Here is a 21,898-nt window from a genome sequence, read left to right on the forward strand (position 1 = left end):
GTAACACCGCCATCTGCCGGGCAGCCGGGGAACCGCGCGGGAGGCCGAGCCGTCCGCCCCAGCCATGCAGCGGGGCCGGCAAAATCCGTTTCTGTCACACCGCGCCGCGGCCTCTTGGGCAGGAGGACGAGGACCGCACAGTCTGGGCAGACGCATGGGAAAGTGGCAACAGCCTTCTGGCTCTGGTGGGCGGCGGTTTCAAACACACTCTGGCCCATCCCCTTAGCCTGCGACCCCCAAATTGAGGAGGTGAAAGAAAGGGCATCCCTACGTTTAATTTCTAAGACTTCTGGATTAGTTATGAATTTCTGGGGTGAAGATTTATTTTCCAAGCCGTCAGCACCCCTCTCCCCCCCCCACACACACTTCTCCAGGCTGGGGAAGAAGGGGACACGCACACACACACGCACACACACACGCACACACGCACATGCACACACACGTGCACACTCACATCCCCCCTCGGGGTTCTTTAACCTGACAAGCCTTCGCAAACACCAGAGCCCAAAACAAGGGTAACCCAAATATTATTCTGAACCCTTTTTCTCGGGCACCTACGCAAAACAACTACCATTTTTGAAGTTTATGTAACTTTTCCTTATAAATACAATCCTGTTCTGATCCCCTATCTGTAGGATGGCGATTTCTGGATTTTTCTTATGCAAACAACCAGCTTGCTTTTCTCCTTCTCCCTGTTCCTAACGGATCTCCCTGATTTGCCTTGAAATTTGAGCATTAAGTGCTTTCTCTCGGTAATTAAAGGCAGGGTATTCTTTTCAGGAGAGAACTGCCTTGTTTTACAATTGCCTACACTCATTAGAATAGTTTCGTGGAAAGAAGTCAGTTGTGGCCTAGAGTGTTAACATTATTTTTTTACTACCCTTCCAACATCTGACAAAGATGTTCAGAATATTTTTAAAAATAAACAACTTAGGTTACATGAAAAATACAATTGAATTTATTAAGTATCACAAGGCACCCATTTTTAAAGAGAAACATTTTTTACTGCACCTTATTTTCTTTATTACACATCATAAAAATTTTTTAAGCATCCTAGGAGCCTAAAGTCGGGCTTGCTATTACGTTACAGTCAGGAATTACTTCATTTCATGCCTATATTCATTTCACATACGTGTATGTGGGCATCACCAAAGTATTTACATTTTGTAACTTAATTTCTCACTCAGTAGAGTTCGAAAGATCTGGACATCATAAAGGCAAACTCATTTTCTGCTGGAATGGAATGAGAAGATGAAAATTTTTAAATTCATTTGATTAGGTAAATTCAGTAGGGACCCACGGTTCGCCCTGAAATAAACCAGCTTGCTTCGTTGACTTTCGCCATCTTTCGGAGCCTTAAAATGAACACGGGAGTCACGGCCGCGGCCGAGCTCTCCCCGCCCCTTTCCCGTCCATGCTCGCGCAGACATCACAGAGACTCCGCTCCTCACAGTCCACGCGGTGCTGGGGCTGAAGGAGGGGTTCGTGGAGGAGCCCCACAGAAGGTTAACTGGCCGAGAAGGACAGGGGAGGCAGGACGGACGGACGGACAGGGTCAGAGCGTCGCTGGAGGAAGCCCGGGGAGTACTCACAATTTCCAGCGCCTGCTGCTGTCTGTCTCCAGGTCCCGATTCCAAAAGGAAATGTGGCTCTTTTGTGCAGAACCAGAAATGAACATCCAGGAAGTTGGCAAAATCACTAGCTCAACAATTTAATAGAGGAAACACAACAAAATAAATTGCCAAATTTGGTTTTTGTTTGTTTGGGTTTTTTTTCCCCCCCCTCCATAAAAGAAAAGAAAAAGGGTAAACCGGAGGGTGGCAGGAAAGGGCCTATTTTATTTTCCCCGGTGAGAGCGAGCCGGGCCCCAAGTGGGCCTAAGCGCGGACCTGGGTATGTGCTCGCCTGCACCCACGCAAGGGAGAGGAGCAGCAGCTGACTCAGAGCTCGGGCTCCCGGCAGACCCCGAGACTCTGTGCGAGTTGTCCGAGTTCCTGCCGCAGATCTGAAATGAGTTTTCCTATGAAAATACACTTAAAACTCAGCGACCCCCACCCCTCACGAATGCCTTCAGTGACAGGAAATGTTAACCATTTTAAGCACTTTTTATTTGCATTTGCTTCGAGGCTGAAGGAGCGAGGGAGAAATGTACCCTTAATGGTCGGTGGCGACGGGGTTGGGGGCTGGGGGAGAGCCGGCACGTGTGTTTCTGGGGCACGGGGCGGGCGTGCTGGGTCCCGAGTGGGCCCCAGACGGCGGCGACTCCGCCACGCACTCCCACAGAAGGAGGACAGGGTCTGCGTGTTGGGGTGAGTCGTATCCCGAATTCCCCTGTGTTGTTGATAAATGAGAAGGCGGTACCCTTCCAACCCCCGGCTGGGGAGAGTGAAGCAGAGGCCCCGGCTTGCAATGTTTGTGGTGCCGAGACGTGTTTGTGTGAGTGTTTTCTCCCTGGGATCAAAAGGGGGGGAAAAAGATTTTTTTCCCCCCAAACCAACCAAACACTGCAGCTCAGAAACACAAGGAACGTGTACAACCTTGTCCTTCAGAAATCCATCTTGAAATTTTTTAAAGCCCTCTCTTTGATCAAAAGCCGACAGAGAATTACATTTTCCCCCATTCTGTTGCATTTCACGTGGACTCACACGGGGTGAGTTTAAACAAGCAGGTGGCCCAAGCATGAATGCTCCTTTCAGTCCGGGCAGGGGAGGCGGGCCGGCCCGAGGGGGCGGGAAAGGCAGCGCGGATTAGTTACAGGGAAGGGGCAAAAGCTGCCGCGCCTCAGGGCCAGTAAGGCCAGAAGAAACCCGTGACGAGCACCCTGGACGCTACCTCTGCGCGCTGGGCCAGGGCCCTCTCGCAAGAGCACAGGGTAACAGCAAGCCCTTCGGCGGGAAGGCAAGCGGCTGCTTTCCATCCACGGGTGTCAAGTTGGGAAAACAAAACAAACCCCTTCAGAGTGTATTTCAGGAGATCATGGCGTGCCCCACGAGGGCACAGTAACGCCCCTCAGCCCGGGGAATCCTGCACTGGAGCCTCCCTCTAGCTGCCTGGGCAGGAAACGGGACTGAGAAAGGCCAGCCCTGGGTTGAGAAGCTTCAAGGGGCGGCATGAGCGGCGCCCACTCCCTCCGAGCCCTGTCAACAGCAGCCCCCGTGTGAGGACCTGAGCCACCAAGCTGTGGTCCACAGGAACCAGGAGCGTGCACACAGCGGGGCACACACACATCCCAGGGCACGTGGACACCCTGAGGTCACAGCTGAGAGCCACGTCAGTCTGTCTCCCTGGGTTGAACAACGGGCGAGCTGATGGTGCCCGTGTCTGCCTCGTGCTCCGGCCTCAGCCACCCTCAGACCTCCCCTCAACAGCGCACAGAGCCCGCAGAAGAGGGATGGACTGCCTCCCTCCTGCCCCCGTACCAGGTGTTACGAGAAGTCCCCAGATCCCAGCCACTGTCTGACGACACCCGTGAGTGGGCATCAGGGCCAAGCGGGCGGTGAGACGGTCCAAGGCAGCGCGTCCACATCCCTGGTGCTGCGGGCGCGACGAGCAAAAGCTCCCCTCCGAGGTCCTGCTCCTCTGGGCTCCAGGTGGGCGGCTGGAAAGAAGGGAAGGTAGGTACAGGTCGCGGGGAGGAGCTGACTCGCCATCGAGCGTGCCCTCGGGGGCGCTGTCAGTTAGAGAACAGGCGCTTCCTGGAAGCTCAAACCAGAGGGCGGGAGCTGGGACACCAGGGGCGGACACCGACAGGGCTGGGCTACTGTGAGCGGCTCGGAGGCCTCTGGCCCCAGGACCCCACAGCCCCACTCTGCTGCCTCCCACGGCCACGTCTCCATCCCTCGGGCTGCTGAGCTGACCTGTGTCCCCGAGCTTGTGCGCTCAGATTCCCGCTCTCCCAGCATGTCGGGACGGACGCGGCCCCGTGCCCAGAGGGGCACCGTCCCGACAAGCTGGCGAAGGCAAGAGAGCCCACAGGAGGAGGAAGACAAAGAATGTTCTAGAAGGGCACAGAGTCCAGACCCTGGGCCAGGACGTAGCAGCACCCACTTCCTCTTCTACCGGTGTTTCTCTGAAACACAGACAATGAACCAGGGGCGGGAGGAATGCGTGTGTAAAGACACTGTGGGAACTGCGCGCACGCAGACCTCCTACTGGTCACTCATCTGCTTAAATCCCGGACGGTTTCCTTCTTTTTTTTTTTTTTTTTTTTTAACACGTTTTATCCCCTACTCTCACAGAGCTTCCCTCCGTCATGCAAGCGAAGGCATTTCCCACAGCCCGGGTGCTGGAATGTTCTAAAATGCTAACATCGACACATTTCTACTTCATTTTATTACAGAAACGTTCTTTTATGGCACGGAGTGTGTGGTGTGTGTGCAGAGCAGGCAAAGGGGGGGCTCCCCTACAGCACGGCCCGCGGTGCCGCTGCCTCATATAAATCCCGAGAAGTGACAGTCAAGCTGGCAGGAGAATTTGGGAAACCAACAGACAAAATATACAGTGCAGCCCGTGGGCCTCACCTTTACAAGGCAGAGAGAGCTTCTGGAACGGGCGGGCCAGGACCTCCGGGGCCGCTCATTACGTCGCTGATGAATTGGACGGGGGCCCGCTGCCCTCCTGGGGCAGCGAAATGTTCGAAAACCGAGTTTTATTAACCTAATAAAATGAAAAGCGGGGGGAAAGTCGGGGAAATTTCAGCTGGAAGAATGAAAGGAAGCACAGTAAGTTAACCTACTTGGAATATAGTTGGAACAGTTCTGGCGGACGACAGCCGTTGCCACAAAGACCCCGCGTTCCAGATGCTGGCTTTCAGCGGAGCGGTCGGCAGTGGGCCGCAGCCGTCGGGAGACGCCCGGCGATGCCCTGGTCTTCCGTTCTTACGAATGAATTTCAAACGGGTACTTTTTCATCTTGTCTGACACCAAAGCCAGGGGGTGCCAGAAGGAACAACAGCAAGAGGACGTCTTTGGGGCGAACGGGGGTTTTGGAAAAGGTAGTGAACACTGCCCGACCCTGGCCTGGACGGGAATGTCCCCAGCACTCGGGGATCTGAGCACGCCCACCTCAGGGAGCAGAAATCTGAGAGTCAGAGAAAAACACGTCCGGGGCATGCAGCCGTGGCAAGGTGTCCGTTATCCACAAATACCTTCAGAGACCCTCCCCTCTGGAAGTGGGGGCTGGGAGGCTCCAGCTGAAGAAGAAACTAGCTCCGGGCAAGCCTCCCATCTTCTCCCAGACGCGTGCGCAGCAGCGAGCTGCCAGGTCAGTCGGCCAGCGCTGTGTGGACCTGAGAACATGCCTTGTCCAGCCGGGGCACCTGGCCTGGCCCCCCATTCACTTCGCCTGAACCTCCAAAAGACAAGAGAGCTTCATTATCTCTGGATCCCAGAGGCAAAGGCTGCTGGTGGCTCTGGCTCATGCCGTGCGGGCACGAAGGAGGCAGGACGCGTGTCAGCCCCAGCCACGTCCACAAGAACATGCCACGGAGGAAAGCTGCCTCCTGCCGGATCCCTGGTTGGGGGCACACCAGCTCAGAGCCGGCCTCGTGGCACCATCTCCCATGGGGCAACGTGTGCACAGAATCACCCCCAAAGTCACCCTCCTGAATCAAGGAGGGAGGTGCGGACCTACTCAGCAGGGACGCGCACCCCCCCCCCCCACGGCCATGCCTTTTTGCTTTAAAATAAGATCCGTGTGCCGTCACCATTACGCACGCATACGCGGACCCGACTGCCCTCCGTCCTCCTGCAGCCACGTCTGGCCCCCGGCGTCTCTCCTGCAGCTCTGAAAATGAGGACAGCTGTTTCTTAAAAGCTGCTTTCACCCTTCCTTGCCATCAGGGGTCCTGGAGGCCGTGAGACTGTCCCGTGTGATCTGGGGACTGTGCATACGTGACATCGCACATCTGACAAAACCCACCAGACGTCCACCACCGACAGTGACCGCCCACGGAAACCATGGGCTCCACCCGACGATGACGTGTCCACGTAGTGTGCTGGACCATGCATGATGCCCGCGACCCAGGAAACTGAGGCAGGAGCGGGACGGGGATGGGGACCGGGCTTGCCACCAGATTTTTCTGCAGACCTAAAACCACTCTAAAACCTGCCGGCTACTAAGAAAAGAGCCTCAGTGCTGAAGTGACGGAAGGAATTTCTCTTTGCCTGCTCTCTTCCCCTTTGGTATTTCCTGGGACAGGATTTTCAGAAAACAGAAAAGTTCAGAACAAAACAAAACAATCCCACTGAGGCACAGCTATTTCGGCCGCCCGCTCGGGGCCCTGCTGGCGGGGTTCCGGTCTCCAGGACGTTCCCGCAGGCAGGTTTCAGCAGACCTGGGAGCGCGCACTAACTTCCACGCTATCCGTTTACCTTTCTTTCTCACGCTACCGCCCCGGCTCCGAGTACAGTGACGGGATCTCAGTAAATAAACCAAAATCCTCTTTCTGTTCACAGCTGGCGAGATCCAATTTATGGCTGAATGTCAGCCCGTCCAGCGGGATCACCAGAAGGACAGTCCCTGCCGCAGAGGCCAGAGTGCGGGCTGAGCCTGCCCGCGAGCCTGCAAACCTGGCACAGGTCATGGAGGAGGAAACCACCTCGGGGTGTAGACTCCAAGGGGACAGCTGACTTGGGGAGCCTCCTGCCTTAATGGGGCCTCCGTGCCAGCCTTTGCTGAAAAGACAGGCCCTGTCCCTGGTAAGAGATGGACAGACAGAGACAGAGAGGGAGAGAGAGGAAAATGGAGAGGGGCTGGCGGGAGCTGCCATCTGCAGCCCTGGCCCCTGGGACCATGGACGCAGCCCCCCACACCCCACACCGTCTGGCCCCTGGGGCCCTGCCTCCTCCTGCAGCAGCCGAGGCGGGACGCCACCAGGTGGCGACGAGGCAAACGCAGGTTTGGGTCCTTTGGCTCCGGTGCAGGAGGATTTTATCCGGGTGGTTCCAGGATCTCCAAGACCATGCACCAAGGGAGACACCACGAACGTGTCCCTACCAGCGGTTCCGGGTCTGTGTGGTCCCACTGTGTCATCTGAACGCCGGCGTGGGGAGCACATCCATACCTGACGCCCCAGGAAGGGGCTCAGAGGACCCCACAGTGTGCATGGGAGCCCGTCTCCTGCACTGCTGGCTCAAACGGGGCAGCAAGCTCCCAAACATCTGGCCCTATCCCCCCGACTTACAATTATACCTCCTTGGGCCTAGGAGGGCAGAGCGGTAGAGGATATCTAGCAGAAAAGAGCCTCATCGATATTCAGTCTTCACACAGGACACATAGGTTGAAGCACTGTCCAGGCACCGGGTCCTTCCCTCCCCACACTTCCTCAGGGTGCTTTTCTAGACTGAGCCATAGGTGTCTTTATGGGACTTCTTGGCTGACGGTTGGCATCGAAAGGGAAACATCAGCTAGTGCTGACCACAGACAGACAAGCGGCCATTGTCAGAGCCAATGTTTGCGGGGGCTTCCCTGGGTCTGGCCCCTATCATGGGTCAGAAGTCCAAGTGCACAGCTAGGAAGTGGCCGACCTGGGGTGGGAAGCCCACAGCACGGCCTGTGTGCACCTGCCTCCTGTCCACTGGCCACATTGCATCGGGCCGCCTCCTGCTGAGGGACCCATTGCCGAGGTAACATGCTTCACCGCACTCGTGTCCTCACCAAACTAGTTTAGGAACAGGAAGGCCAAGGGGAGGTGCTGGAGGCAGGCTCAGCGGCCCCAAACCCCACGAGGCTGCTCTCCCGAGGGGGTGCGGGGTACAGGGCTGTGCCAGTCCAGGGGATGCTCGCCCTGGGAGCCATCTCCCGGAGCTGCCCTCTCGCATGGAGCCTCAAGGGGAGACTGAACAGAAGTGCCCCAGGCAGGGTCAGCTTCCTGACCTCGCAGTCAGAGCACCTGCCTTCCTCCCCTTGGCCTGGAGGAGCTTCGGCCTTTCGTCTGCCAGTGGGTTCACAACGAGCACCTGGGCTCCGGGGCCTATGTGACACTGTGCAGAGAGGAGCCACCCGGCCAAGGCCGTGTCCTCAGCAACAAGCCCAGCTCCTGTGCCGGGCTGTCGAGGTGCCTCCACAATCTCCCCTCCTCAGTGGGACCCCAGGGGGCTTTCATCCTGATGGCACAGCCCACGGTCTCTTCAGCAGGAAAACGAGTGTAAGAAAACTTGTGCAAAACTGTAACACAGCTGGAGGCAGCCCCAAGCCTGGAAGGAGCGGCAGCACCACGTCCAGCCTGCAGACGCTGTTCTGCTGCTACCACTACAGATGCTCTCTGCCCTTCTCCAGCGCTCAGTGTTCTTGAAGCTTTCGTAAGAAGGAAGGCAAAATTGCAAAGGACAAGGAAACGTGAATCAGAGGCAAATAGTATTTTTTGCTCCTGACTCACACTCATCTCCCAAGTTCTTGGTGACGACGAGCCTCTACAGTCACGGCCGTGCAGAGCCTCAGACCCCATAAGCCTCGCTGGGGTCAGAGTCTGGCCCCTCTGGAAGGGCCCCCTCCTGTCGCTTCCTCAGCAGCAACAAGACAGGGGCTTCCAGGTTGGCAGGGGCCCTGCGAAGCCTCCTGGGCCATGCTCGGGGCCTACACTAGCTGTAGTGCCTGAGGACCGTCCGCCGCGGCCAGGGCCCCGTCCACCCTGCCCTGCCGTGGAACATCCCTGTCTGCCCACGCCTTCTCTTTCACCATTGTCAACGGCCACACAGTTAGTATGCTTGCACACAAAGTGCCTCGCTCTGTGGTCGGCACACAGGGAAGGGTAAAGTCCACGCCTCCCCCCCGAACGCAAGTGCACCCGAGCCCGGTGGGCCTGGGGTCTCTGCAGTTTCGCTCCGTCTTTCGAGTCTTGGCTCGGGAGGATGAAAAGCAGCAGTGCCGGCAGGCAGTGCGGCAGGCCTGGCCTCCGTGCTTCCTCCCGCACATGTCAGGACTAAGAATAGCTACCTCCCCCAGACAAACGAAAAGCACGACAAACAACGTTCCGGCGGTGAAAGAGAATCCACAGATGGAGAACCCCAGGCCCAGACATCCGTGATGCATCGCTGCTGCGGCGTGGAGGGGGTGGCGTCCGAGCGGCAGAGGGCATCCGAAGACCCCGGCCGCCGGAGGAGCTGGGACCGCACCCCTCCACGGCCGCCCGCCAGCGCCGTCCCACAAGGCCCGGGACAGGGCTGGCCCTCGCAGGTGCGCGCAGACGGGACGAGAGGCCGGGCCTTGGCCATCGGACAGAGGCAGGGGACCAGCACAGAATCGGATTTTCTTCTTGCCCGGCGAACCCTTCCCCTGCAGACTGTCGCCAGGTAACTGACCGACAGCAAAGACCTTGTTGCCTTCCCTTGGGTTATTCTCCTTCGGTTTCGCAGGAATAGTTCTTTGCCCCTCCCCCGACTTGGAACACCTTTGCTTGCTTCCCGCTCTGGCCACCGCACCCCACCCACAGGCTGAGCACTTCTTTTCCGGACCCCTCAGCACTCTGCCGGCTGACTCCCTGACCAGAGGCGCCTGTGAGCCGCCCTGATCCTACCAAGGGGCCAAGCTCCAGGAGCTCAGATGGGCCCCGGTCCACCCCGTGGCTCCTGCTGGCAGAGACTCCAGGGGTTTCCAGCTGGACCCCGCGCATCCTGCATTGCGCGCCCTTCTCCGAGGTCGGAACCCCCTGGTGCTTTCCATTTGTGGGAGCGAGAGCGCTCCAGGTTGGATTGCTGGGTCACATTTGATGTGGGCTTCAAATTTCCAGTTGCTGGAAGTTTTTCCCTCCGCACTTGTAGCCATTTTCATAAGCGCAGCAACAGAGGACCGGCCACTTCCACCCGCAAAAGCTCCGCCATTAGCCCACAGGGCGCCCACGGTTTATACTTTCCTCCGTCTGCACCAGCCCTGTATCTCGGCCACGTCTGAGTCTGAAGGACGCACACGCTGCCCCCTTGGATCAGCTCTGGCTCCAGTTCCCTTCCCTGTTACATGTGGAGGATCCCAGCGGCCAAACGGGGCTTCTGGCTAAGGCAGCCGTTAACCAGGCCCATGTTCCCCCACATCTCATTCCACGGGGACCAAAGTGGCTGGAGCACGCCTCAAAGGACGCCTCTGATCCAGCCCTGCTGTCCGCCTCTGAACCCTCCAGCAGATCCGCGATCTGGCCCCTGGCGCCCCTGCCCATTTGTGGCCCCCTAAGCAAGGCCCCTGTCACTGTCCTACAGCGGCCGGACACGGGAACACACGCAGAATGCCACACCCTGCACACCGGTCAGCAAAAGCAAACCGGTCCCCAGCCCTCCTGGAGCGCCGTCCGCTGACGGAAGTGGATACGAGTAAACTCAGCACACAGGAGAGAAGCTTCAGCTGCCACACGCGTTAGGAAATGGGGCAGAGACGGGGCGTCTCGGAGTCTGAAACAGTCAAAGTTGATGACCTGCCCTGAGAGATCCAGATGGCTTTCCAGCCGAGGAAGCCCCACGGGACACGCAAACAGACAATGGAAGAACACATGGAAGGTGGCTTCTCAAACCACGGGAGGGGGCAGGGGGAGCTCAGGGCGTAGCAGGGAGGGAGGAGGCGAGCTCAGGGCTTAGCAGGGAGGGGGTATGGCAGATCCGAGGACACGGCAGAGAAACTGGGCAGATCAGAAGTCCAGCGGCAGAGAGCACTCAGCCCCGTATTGGCCATTTCAAACCCAGAGCCCAGGGCCACGAGCAACACAGCTACAGGCCGGCTCGCTGAGCAGGCACCGCACACCGGGAGTAACAGGCGCATGTCAGGTGGCAGTCAGGAAAGGACCCCGGTGGGTCGCGTGCGGCGAGGTGGTCCCAGGACTGGCTGCGCAGGGGCAGGTCGGGATCTGTAGGCTGCGCGGGCGGCCGGAAGAGCCAGGGATCGGATCTGCGTTCCGTGGAAGAGGCTAGGTTATAAATGTATTTTTAACTGACGGGTCGATATTCTGTTTCCATTTCACTGTGAAACAAACCCTCCCAAACACTCGTGATTTGAATCGATGAAAATCATTTTGTGCATGAATCTGCGATTTGGGCCGCTCGTCTCCCCGGCACCAGGTGCGGGGCCTGGGGCTGCCGGTCAGGACACACACACGTGGCCTCTCCACATGCCCGAGGCCCCCGACCACACTGGCAGATTCCGGGGACACGTGTCTCAGGAAACAGAGCCCAGTGGAAGTGAGGTCACCTCATCCCCACAGTCTGAACAGGGGAAGCATCCTTCTGGCCACTCCTTCCACTGAGCCTCTCACAAGGACCAGCCACTGTTCAAAGGGAGGAAAACCAGATCCCACCTTTTGTTGTGAAGCCGGTGCCATAGGAAAGTGGGAAGGAAAGAGGCGAGATACCCTGATTCGATTGGCCTTTTGAAAAGATGACTGGGGGCCATGTGGAGGCTGGGCGGGAGGGAGGGGGCGCATGCCAGGAGGCCGACGAGGCAGCCGGGACCACAGCCTAAGGTGCAGATGCAGGTGCTCTGGCCCAGGGCTGGAACCCGGGGGGCCGAGTGACGAGAGTTTTCAGAGCCGAGAGTGCAGAATGATCCTTGGGTTTCCAGCCGACGGCCATCGCCCTGCCCTCACCTCTGGCTCCTGGCCCTCTGCGTGCTCCATCCTGTCATCCGAGTCCCTGCTCGGTGTCCCTCTAGAAGCCTTCCCCGACGCCTTGGGCTGGCCCCCAGCCCCACTCATCCATCTCTTTGCACCCAGCTCTCCTTGTTTATGGCACGTCCCGTTTCCGGAAAGTATGCGGTTTGTTTCTTTGTGTAATGTCTGTCACCTCCACTGAGCACGGACCCCATCGTGACAACAGGAACCTTGTCCACTGTTTGTCGCATCTCTAGTCTCTTACGCAAAGTAAGTGCTCAATAAACATCACTCAAAGTCAGTGAACCACGGCAGCAGTGATGCCGGGAGTGCCGTCTTCTGAAATAGATAATGCTCCGAGAAGACCTGCTTGAGAGAAGAAATGGTGACCCTTTAGTGGACAGGTTGAGATTTGAGCTGCCCCTGAAATGCGACAGGAGTTCAGAATACGGACTGAAGCTCAGAGAGATCCAGGATCAGTACAGTGTTGTAATCTTCTCTCTAAAGGAAACAACAAAACGAGGGTACGAGTGGGTCTGCTTAGGGAGAAAGTGTTAAGTATGAAATAAAGTGGGCCTAGAAATGACTTTTGAGAACCCAAACATCTCATGGCCAAACAGAAGAGAAGTGAGCATGCAAGGTGAGCCAAGCAGATGCAGCCGGAGAGCAGGAGGACGACCGGGGGAGTGACGCCGTGAGAGCCAAGAGAGGCAGTGTTTAAGAAGGACGGGGTGGCCCCATGGCCAAAGGCCACCCACAGTGTGAAGGCAGGTGTGAAAACTGTCTTTTTGGATATAGTGATTTTGAGGTCACTGATGACTTTGGCAAAGCTGCCTGAGTGGGGCAGTAGACGTGAAAGCCAGATTGTGACCTGCTGAGCAGCCAAGAGAAGTTTAGCAGATGGGCAGAGCGGGTATAGACAACACTCCAGACAGACACAGCACGAAAGGAGAGAAGGGGAATCGGACAGTAGTTGAAGGATGATGTGGGGTGAATAATGTTTGTTTTTTCTTAATGTGAGAATTGGTCATGCTTATACTCTTGGGAAAAATAGCTGTTACCTGGAGTTTACAGTATAGACCTTTATGTGAGCACGGTCCATCTTCCGATAATGTCCCGTGGGCTCACAGGAGTTCAAGACGCTTACCAGACGACACTTCCAACGCCGTCCTCATCTTGCTCTCACATATGATAAGAACACGCCACACATCATGACTATCTTTGCTCTAGATAGTAGGATATCTTTAGGGCAGCTGGATGTGGGAAACAACAAAATTTGTATTTATCTTTGTTTTTACCATGCCTAGCACTTGTTATTTCTTTATGCGGATCCAAGATTCTGACTGGTTTCATATACCTTTTGCCTCAAGAATTTCTTCAAACATTTCTTGCAGTGCAAGTCTGCTGGTAATAAATAATATAAATTTTTGAATTTTAAATTTATAAATTTTTGAATTTCTTCAAACATTTCTTGCAGTGCAAGTCTGCTAGTAATAAATTATATAAATTTTTCTGAAAAAAAAATCTTTACTTATCCTTCAGTTTTTAAAGACATGTTTTCCTGGGCATGACATTCTGGGTTTATCTTTTTTCCTCCCCTTTCATACTTTCAAGGTAGGACCCCATCGTGTTCTGGCTTGCATAGTTTCGGCAGAGAAGTCTGTTGTCATCCTTGTCTCCACTCTTCTGTATATAATGTGTCCTTTCTCTCTGCCTACCTTTAAGGTTTTCTCTTTATCTTCAGTTCTCACCTTTCTATATCCTAATGAAAGCCAGAATGAGCTGGTCGTGTTTTAAATGATGATAGGGGTCTAGTGAAGAGGATACATGGGAAAGAAACCTTGATCACTGCGGTTTCTGAGAAGATGAGATGAGAAGTCGGATGGAAGGATGGGTGTTAGATACGAGAGCAGGTCATTCTTCACTGCAACTGGAAGAAACAGGCATGGGGCAAAGATTGGAAGATGTAAACCAGTCTCTGCATCAGTCAGGCTTTTCTGGGATTGTCAGTATGACCGCACCAAAGTCTCAGTGGCCAATGCGGTAGCCATTTACTTCTCATTCATGAACCTGTGGCTTGGCTGAGTTCAGTCAGGCATGGTTCTGGGTCTGCTCCATGTGCCCCTGATTCCAAGGGGCGAGAGATCCCTGACATGTTCTTTCTGTGCAGACAGCAGGAGCCAAAAGATGGAGCAAGATTTTACGGTGAGTCGCCAAGCCTCTTCCTGGACCGGTGCCATCACTTCTGCTCACATTCCTTCAGTCACTTGGCCAAGTTCGAAGCCCCTAGACAGGGAGGTGTGCTCCCTCTGGGGCTGGGGAGTGGGACCTGAGAATCTGTGTCACAACCTATCATAACATCTTTGGAAGGACAATGAAGGAGCTTAGGTTTCTTCTAGCAAGTAGGGGACAAATCCAGCTCTTGCAAATGAAGGAAGGGGGGAGGGCAGGTTTTGGGGAAAGTGGACCAAGTCTGAAGGAATGTGGAAATATGTATGTCCTGTGAAGCACAGGCTTGTGGAACATGTTATGGGTTTGCTCTTCCGTGTACGCTTCAGCAGGAGAGAAGCATGCCATGCAGGGCACCACTGGCACTGCAACTCTGGCTCTCACTCAGGCTCAGATGTATGTGCAAATCCTTTGCCCTGGACTGGGCTGCTCTGGAGAAACACCACCTTGTCTCCCTGGGGGAGGCGTGCAGGAGTTGGTGAGAACACACTTTCCCGACTCTCCCAGCTTCATTGTAAAAACATGAAGACTCCATGAAACTGTTTTCACAATTCATTTTGGAATAGAAAACACCCACCCCATCCAATCACCAAGGTAATCTTTTTTCCTGTGTCAGAGCAGAGAGGAACTTGGCCAGGTTATACTCCACTCCAGGTGTCGTGTAACCAGCTGGAAATCCAGGCAGCTGACAATTCTGTCCGGAGTTGCCTCTGACTGGTCCCAATCTGAGTTTTGTCAGAATGTTCCAAAAGTCATTTTGTCATTGCCAGATACACTCTGGTGCTTACTCAGTCCTCTTACTGTAAGTGTTTAAGTGCCAGGGTATCCAAGAGAAATCCAATGCCAGGGCTCCGTTCACCCCACTTGAATGTTAGAACACCTATTTCTGGCTGTAGTGGAGTTCTTCAAGCCATCCCCTTGACCCAGGGGGTAGTCCATGCCAGCAACTCCCCTGACCAGTGTCTGAAGACTGGCCAAGAGACCATCTCAAAACTCACCTCTCCTGCTGATCACGACTAGACTTTTCCCCAGGTCTACTGCCCTGCCAGGGTGAGGAAACAGGAGTTAGCACTGCTTCTGAATGTCGCATTTGGTTGACCTGCCACAATCCCCAAAGCAACCATGTTCTCAACATGCAGCCCCCCTAGCTATGGCCCCTGAAAGCCTGGGGTTCTGACAGGGTGACAACGTGCACGTGGAGGCACTGAAGCAAGGAGCCTTTCACCACTGCCATGCACACACCCATCTGGTCCTCCAACAAGTGACACAGCACAGCAGCCCCTCTAGGCTCGGGGACCAAGCTGGAGTGTGTGTGCGTGGAAACCAGGAGGCATCAGGCGTTGCTGCTAAATAACCAGGATGGATGGCTCATTAGGGCAAAAAACTGCATTTAACAGACTGCGTGAACTCGGCTTTCCTGGTCCAGATGCCAATGCCTAACCCTGACGACTCTCCAAGGCGAGGGTATGTTCATTTCCATTTCGCAGGGGAAGCGGAGGCTCAGTCATGGGACTCATTCCAAGTCTCACAGCTACTGGCAAGTGACAGCCAGGATCCAAACCCACATAGCTTCGGGACCATGACTGCTCCCGTCCAAGTGCTGGTAAGTCATAAATCACACTCTCCACATGTGACCAGTGTGGGTTCCAAAAATGTGAGATTTAGGGGGAAAATGGATTTAAGACGTTTATGACTTTCACAAAACTAATTCCACTCTCACAAGGTAACTCTCTTTCCGAAACTTCTCGGCATAACTTTTCTCATCAAGCTCTTGTCTCGTAGGGACAGGTTATAAACGAAGTGTGAATCGGTGTGACACACCTGTGTGACAAATGAGCAATGTGCCACACGAACCTCAAAAAGATTCACACCAGTTGGTCGGGGCGACTTTGTAATTTACGCCCTAAATCAGGACACTTGAGAGCAAAAGGTGTGCTGTGACCACCACCGCTCACTAGGTCAGGACAACGGGAGAAAAGAGGGACTATACAGAGATGCCTGTGGAAGACCAAGCAAGACAGCGTCAAGGACCCCTGAAGAAATTCATTCCTTCGTCCAGCACTGATTCATAATTACTGATTGTGTCCTGGCTACACGCCAAGTATTGACGACGTGTATGTCGGAGGACCATCATCACCATGACAGTATTAGAAAACCACTGACACGCCCATTGCTAGTGAGACACTTAACATTCTGGAAGTCCCAGGTGACAGATGACTCTGCAGATGTTAAAGTTCAAGGTTTCTCATCATGAATCAATGGGGAACATAAAATATTAAATAAAAAGTATGAAGCAGTTATGTTCAGCACGATACTAGTTTTACAAGACTATAGAAACACTGAGTGTTTATGCACACACTGACAAAAATGGTAGGTGGTGTATCTAAGAGGGGAGGGCAGGTTTCTCAGGATGGTAACACTGAGTGGTTTCTATTTTATTCCGTGCATTTTTTTTTTCTTTCTGTATTTTTGAGTCTTGCACGTGAGCCTGTGTTTTAGCACAAGGACCAGGACAGCAAGGATCACGGGCTTGGTGGAGAGAGCTGCGTTTTGCAGTGCACAGGGCAGGTGCACAGGGCAAGTCCACCTCAGTCAGACTTGAGTCTGTGGTCTGGGTGGCCATGGGCCTGTGGTGCCGCCCCTCAGAGCCTCTGCTCCTGGCCTACAGACCGGGGGCAACAGCGGTGCCTTCTCCTTGATCTGCTGAGCAGCGCCCATCACGGTTCCTCCCCAGCCTGTCCTTGTCCCCGTGCCGCCATCTTGGTCAGCGGTTCTCAGATCTGGGCTTTCCACCTCAAGAGGAAACCAAAGCTGAGGGAGCCAAGGGAGTGGATGTCTGCGGCTCCTCCCACAGGACAATGGCAAGAGGTTCTGGTAAAAGTGGCATCTTCCTGTCGGCACCAGTGAGCCCTGGGAGCCCCAGGCCTAACCCTGCCAGGCACTCACTCTCTTCAGCAGCAGTCACACTCTGAGAGGTCTTTGTTGAGTGGACTTCGGGTTCAAATCCCACCTGTGCAGCCCACTAATTCTGTGATCTAGGACGGCTTGTTTTACTTTATGATTCTCTGCCTGGGATTCCTTAGATGTCAAGTGAAAATAAAATATGAGCCTTCCTTCTGGGGCGGTTGTGGGGACTGAAAGAAACACCGCAGATCAATACTTAGAACAACACCGGGTGTGTGGCCCGTGCGTAACCCGTGTTCACGACCTGTGACTGGTGCCCACTCCGTTTGCCTGGGGAGCTTGTAAGTCTCAGGAATCCAGCTATCAACAGGATGCCCACAGCAAGCAAGTCCAAAACCACGCATTTGTGAATGGAAAACGTTCTTCTGTGGTTCCCACCGTGACTAGAATTATTTCTTTAAAATTTTTTAGTTTATTAATTATTGTTATTTACATAGAATGTATTACTTGCCCCAGGGGTACGGGTCTGTGAATTGTCAGGCTCACACACCTCACAGCACTCAGGGTGCTGAAACGCACATAACATAAAACCCAACATTAGTGCTATTTATAGCACAACATTGTGCAACCGTCACCATCAAGTTCCAGAACATTGCATCCCCCAGGAGGAGACCCTGTACCCACCAGCAGCCACACCCATTCCCCTCTTCCAGCCCCTGGCAACCACTGATCTGCTCTGTCTCTGGGCTTATCTACTCCAGACCTCTCATACACACGGAATCCTATAATGCATGACTGGCTTTTCTTACTTAGCAAAACGTTTTCAAGGTGCATTCACGTGTAGCATTTGGCAGCACTTCATTCCTTTTCACGGCAGAGTAATATTCCACTGGACAGACAGACCACCCTTGTGTACCCACTCGTCTGCCAGTGGACATCTGGGTTGTTTGCCTCTTTTGCCTGTGAGGAAGAATGCCGCTGTGCACCTCCCTCTACAGCCTTTTGCTTGAATTCCTGTTTTCATTTCTCTCGGGTAGATACTCAGGTGCAGAATTGCTGGGCCGGAGGGTAAGGAGCTCTGGGTTTAACTAACGGAGGAACTTCGAGACTGTACCATTTCACATCCCCACCAGCAACATATGAGGTTTCTCCACATCAGGACTGTCTCTGGACAAGACCCTTGTCAAAAACAGTGTCCAGCCTGTCTCCCTTCCAAAACATCTGCTCTCCCACGGAAGACCCTGCCTAAATGGACTGTGGCTTGGCACCATTTAGAAGGGTCACGGAAAGGCGCACATGACCACCGTGTGAGGCTCCTTCCAGCCTGCCTAGCAGCACATGTGTGAGGAAAACAGCAAATGCCACCAGCCCGCAGGATGGCGAAGTCCCCACACCTCGGCCTCCAGGAGCGCACAAATGGCCTGAGCATTCGGAGACAGTCCCTGCGAACACACGGGTTCTGATCAGGCGTGCCCTGCGCAGCGTCCCATCCGTCTACAACTTATCGTTCCTGACAAAGTATCCTCCCCTCCGAGCTCGGGGAGCCCCCACCGCACCTGAATGGAAACGGTGGGCTTGACCGGACTCAGGTTGGGGCTCTGTCACAAACTCAGGATCTCCGTTTTGTGGCAAAATGTATGAAATGTGTGAAAAGGCATCTTCCTCGGGCCCTGGGTCCCCGTTATCAGAGGTGGGTTTTATCAGACTTATCAAAACGGAGAGCGGAATGATGGTTGCCAGGAGCTGGGACAGGGCTTGGGGGGGGCGGGGGAGGGATGCTGGACAAAGGAACGGGCTCCCAATTACAAGAGGGGTAAGTGCTGGGGGTCTCGGGCCCAGCATGGCAACTACAGCTAATAATAGCACACTGTATCACTGAAAGTTGCCAACACAGTAGGACTTCAACGTTCTCACCACACACACACACACACACACACACACACACGCACACACACACACGCACACACACACAAGCACGCAGCCGTGCCGGGTGATAGGTGTTAGCTGACCTTATTACAGTGATCACGTCACAGTACGTACACACACCAAATCATCATGTCATAACCTTAAACTTACACAGTGTTGTATGCCAACTGTATCTCAATAAAACTGTAAAAAATATGGGGCGCCTGGGGGACTCAGTGGATTAAGCCTCTGCCTTCGGCTCAGATCATGATCTCCGGGTCCTGGGATCGAGTCCCGCATCAGGCTCTCTGCTCAGCAAGGAGCCTGCTTCCTCCTCTCTCTCTGCCTGCCTCTTTGCCTACTTGTGATCTCTCTCTGTCGAATAAATAAATAAAATCTTAAAAAAAAAAACTAAAAAATAAAAGTGGGTTTTACAACTCCAAGGAAATCCAGGTTTGCACTGGAAACAGATTTCCCCATAATGGACTCAAAGAGGGTTGAGTGGGAGCCTGTTAGAAATGCAACATCTCAGGTCTCTTGGGGTCCGAATCTGCAGGTGAACTCGGGCCCCTGCAAGCCCTGTGCACAGCGTCATGAGAAGCTCTGCCAGGGGCACGTGTAGGCTCCGGAGCGCTGTTGGACCCGACCCAGTGCCACGGGCCGTGGGCTGTGTGGGCAGCTTCCTTAGCCTCACCTGACTTTGCTTTTTAGCCATCTGGTAGAAGGTATCCAGCAGCATTCAACTACTTTGGTAAACTTCTGCTTCAGATTCATCTCATGGAGTGAGTTTTCATTCTTACTGCTGCAGAATGAATCGCCTCCAAGTTCAAGGCTTACACTGATTATTGGTCTGGTATCGCACAGCATTTTCAAATGCACCCTGGACAGTCATAAAATTTTAAATCCTATTCATAATTATCGGAGTCTGTCTGATGCTATCTTGCACATAAATAAAATGTTTCAATATGCACTAAATTCTCAGGAATGTGACTACTGTGCACATCATGGGGGGTATTGTACTTCCTGAGAACTTTCTCAGGGATGATCACCATCAAACACCAAGGACAGAGTCACTAGCAACACCTCTGGGTCCACCCCACGTCCGCAGAGGCTGCACCCACAGTGCCAGAGTGTACGGAGGACATATTCATCTCAACCTTGGAGCTGAAAACTTAGGAGCGCTTTCAACGTAAGGGAAATGCCTGACACAGAGACCAAGTACAAAGCTGGTGCTCATGAAGTCCACCATCCACATCACTTGTCGTTCCTAACTGGAAAAAAGTTGTCTTCCTTCTGTCCATCCAAATGTGTTAACAGATGCCTCCAAATACAATCCTTTTGTATTGGAATTCTAATTCTAAGGTAGAAAGAAGACAGACGATTAGTTAAATAGAAATGAAGAAGGATGGATGGACGGATGGATGGATGGACGGACGGACGGACGGATGGATGGACGGATGGATGGATGGACGGACGGATGGGTGGACGGATGGACGGACGGATGGATGGACAGACGGATGGATGGATGATGGATGGATGGACGGATGGACGGACTGGAGGATGACAGGTTGGACGGATGACTGGATGGTGGATGGACGGATGGACAGATGGACGGCTGACGGATGGCTGAAGGGATGGGTACACAAAGGATGGATGACGGACAGATGGATGAATAGATAGGCAAGGGAGATACCTTCACCTTGATTTTGTCACCTGGATAAAAAAGCCTTAACAATATCTTAGGGGAGCTCTCTTTGCTTTTCTTCCCTAAGGACCACCCTGGAAGACCACAGACTGTCAAAGGCCCCCTTTGTCTTACACCAGGAGATAATTTATCACAATACGATTCTATGCTTTTCTCTGATACACCGAAGAGCGCTGTGAAGGAGCAAAAAAAGAGAAAAAGAAGCGGAAGGCAGGCCTGCTCGACTCTACGGAAGTTAATTCCTTAAATTATCCATATTCCAGTAACATCCAGAAACCCTGTGGGCCCGAGGGAGCTAGAGCTGCTGGACAACGTCCTATTCGGTGCCTGTGCCACTCTGTCCTCTGCCACCCCGTGCTCCAGGGACGCACCGGACCAGCCGTCAGCCCAGTAGAGCCCCAGGTGTTCAGAAAGGTCAGCAAGTGCAAGAGCACAGAACAAAAGGCTAATCCGGACAGACCACGAGCCCGTCTTCCTCGGCAAACAGGTCAGAAACCGAAGCTGTTCTCCGGGACGCAGGCCCCTCAGACTCCTCGCTTCCCCCACCCCAACCCCCCGACCCCAGTCACATGAGAGGCACATGCTGGGCCTGCCCCAGCCCAAGAAGGCTGCAGAGGCCTTACGACTCCTCAGGCTGAGGAAGGAAGAGCAGGTGGGTGCCGTTGAGGGAAGGATTTGGACACTGCTCCCCATCCTCCAGGTCTATGGCCCTGGCGCCTGGGCCTCTTCCGGAGGCTTCTATCTCCAAATCCGCAGCCTGCCCCCAGCCCCACTGGCAACAAGGTGGCCCGTCCTGGGATTACAGTGCCCTCTGGGGTCAGCTGGTCTCACTGCCAGACTTGGGAGAAGAAAGGATCCACGTTTGTGGGTTCTCACTGCCGAGGATACGTGCTCAGGCTTCCCGCGAGGCCTGGGGCACAGGTTTGCTTTTGCTCTGGGGCTGCCCGGTGGTCTACGGCTGCAGCCTGTGGCCGGCGCCCTCTGCTCTCACAGGACCCCCTGGAAACGAAACAGACGCCCGGGGGTGCTGTTCATGCTGCACAAGAAACAACGAGTAGGCATCCTGGAGGGAGAGCGGGCACTTGGGAGAAAATCAGACCGCGAGAGACAAGAGCCAAACCAAACTCACTAGCAACCCGCACCCGGGGCAGGGGGCGGGGGGACAAAGACCCAGATCGGGTCAGAGGACTTCTAGGTCACACGGGCATCTGGTGAGGGAGGAAGGCAGAATGTGTTCTCAGGCGCTCTGTTGCGAGGAACCTGCGCGTTTACAGGCCCCGGCACGGCGCTTGTCGAAGCTCGCCGTTTGCTGCTTTCCCAGCGAAATCACACATGCGCTCTGTTCAGTGGAGTACAGGACGAGTTTGTTGGCTGGGGGCTATGGCACCCTCCGACGTGAAGGCTGGGGGGCTCCTGAGAAATGCGTTCGGTCCCGTCCCCCGCCAGACCTCAGAGCCGGGAGCCTGGAGCCACCTCCCAGCAGCGCACCGCACGCCTGCCGACCGCCGGCACCTTCTCTGCTGCTTGAAGGAGATTTTGCTTTGGACGACAGTCGCAGCTAGAGTGGCCTTCCACCTACATTCACCTATACA

At 54.4% G+C, this 21,898-nt stretch overlaps 1 protein-coding gene and 1 long non-coding RNA gene across 2 annotated transcripts in view; both read right to left on the bottom strand.

The window, feature by feature from the left end:
* Positions 1-21,898, bottom strand: part of LOC132004977 (uncharacterized) — a 168,628-nt gene that overhangs the window by 60,307 nt on the left and 86,423 nt on the right. The gene's annotated exons all lie outside the window — the stretch shown is intronic.
* On the bottom strand, positions 964-5,765 carry LOC132005451 (uncharacterized). Its single transcript, XR_009400795.1, has 4 exons — positions 4,736-5,765; positions 4,521-4,617; positions 3,420-3,598; positions 964-1,698 (listed from the first exon to the last, which is right to left on the bottom strand). It is a non-coding gene; the product is annotated as an uncharacterized LOC132005451 (long non-coding RNA).

The sequence above is a fragment of the Mustela nigripes genome, chromosome 17, assembly GCF_022355385.1.
Source record: "Mustela nigripes isolate SB6536 chromosome 17, MUSNIG.SB6536, whole genome shotgun sequence".
NCBI classification, from domain to species: domain Eukaryota; kingdom Metazoa; phylum Chordata; class Mammalia; order Carnivora; family Mustelidae; genus Mustela; species Mustela nigripes.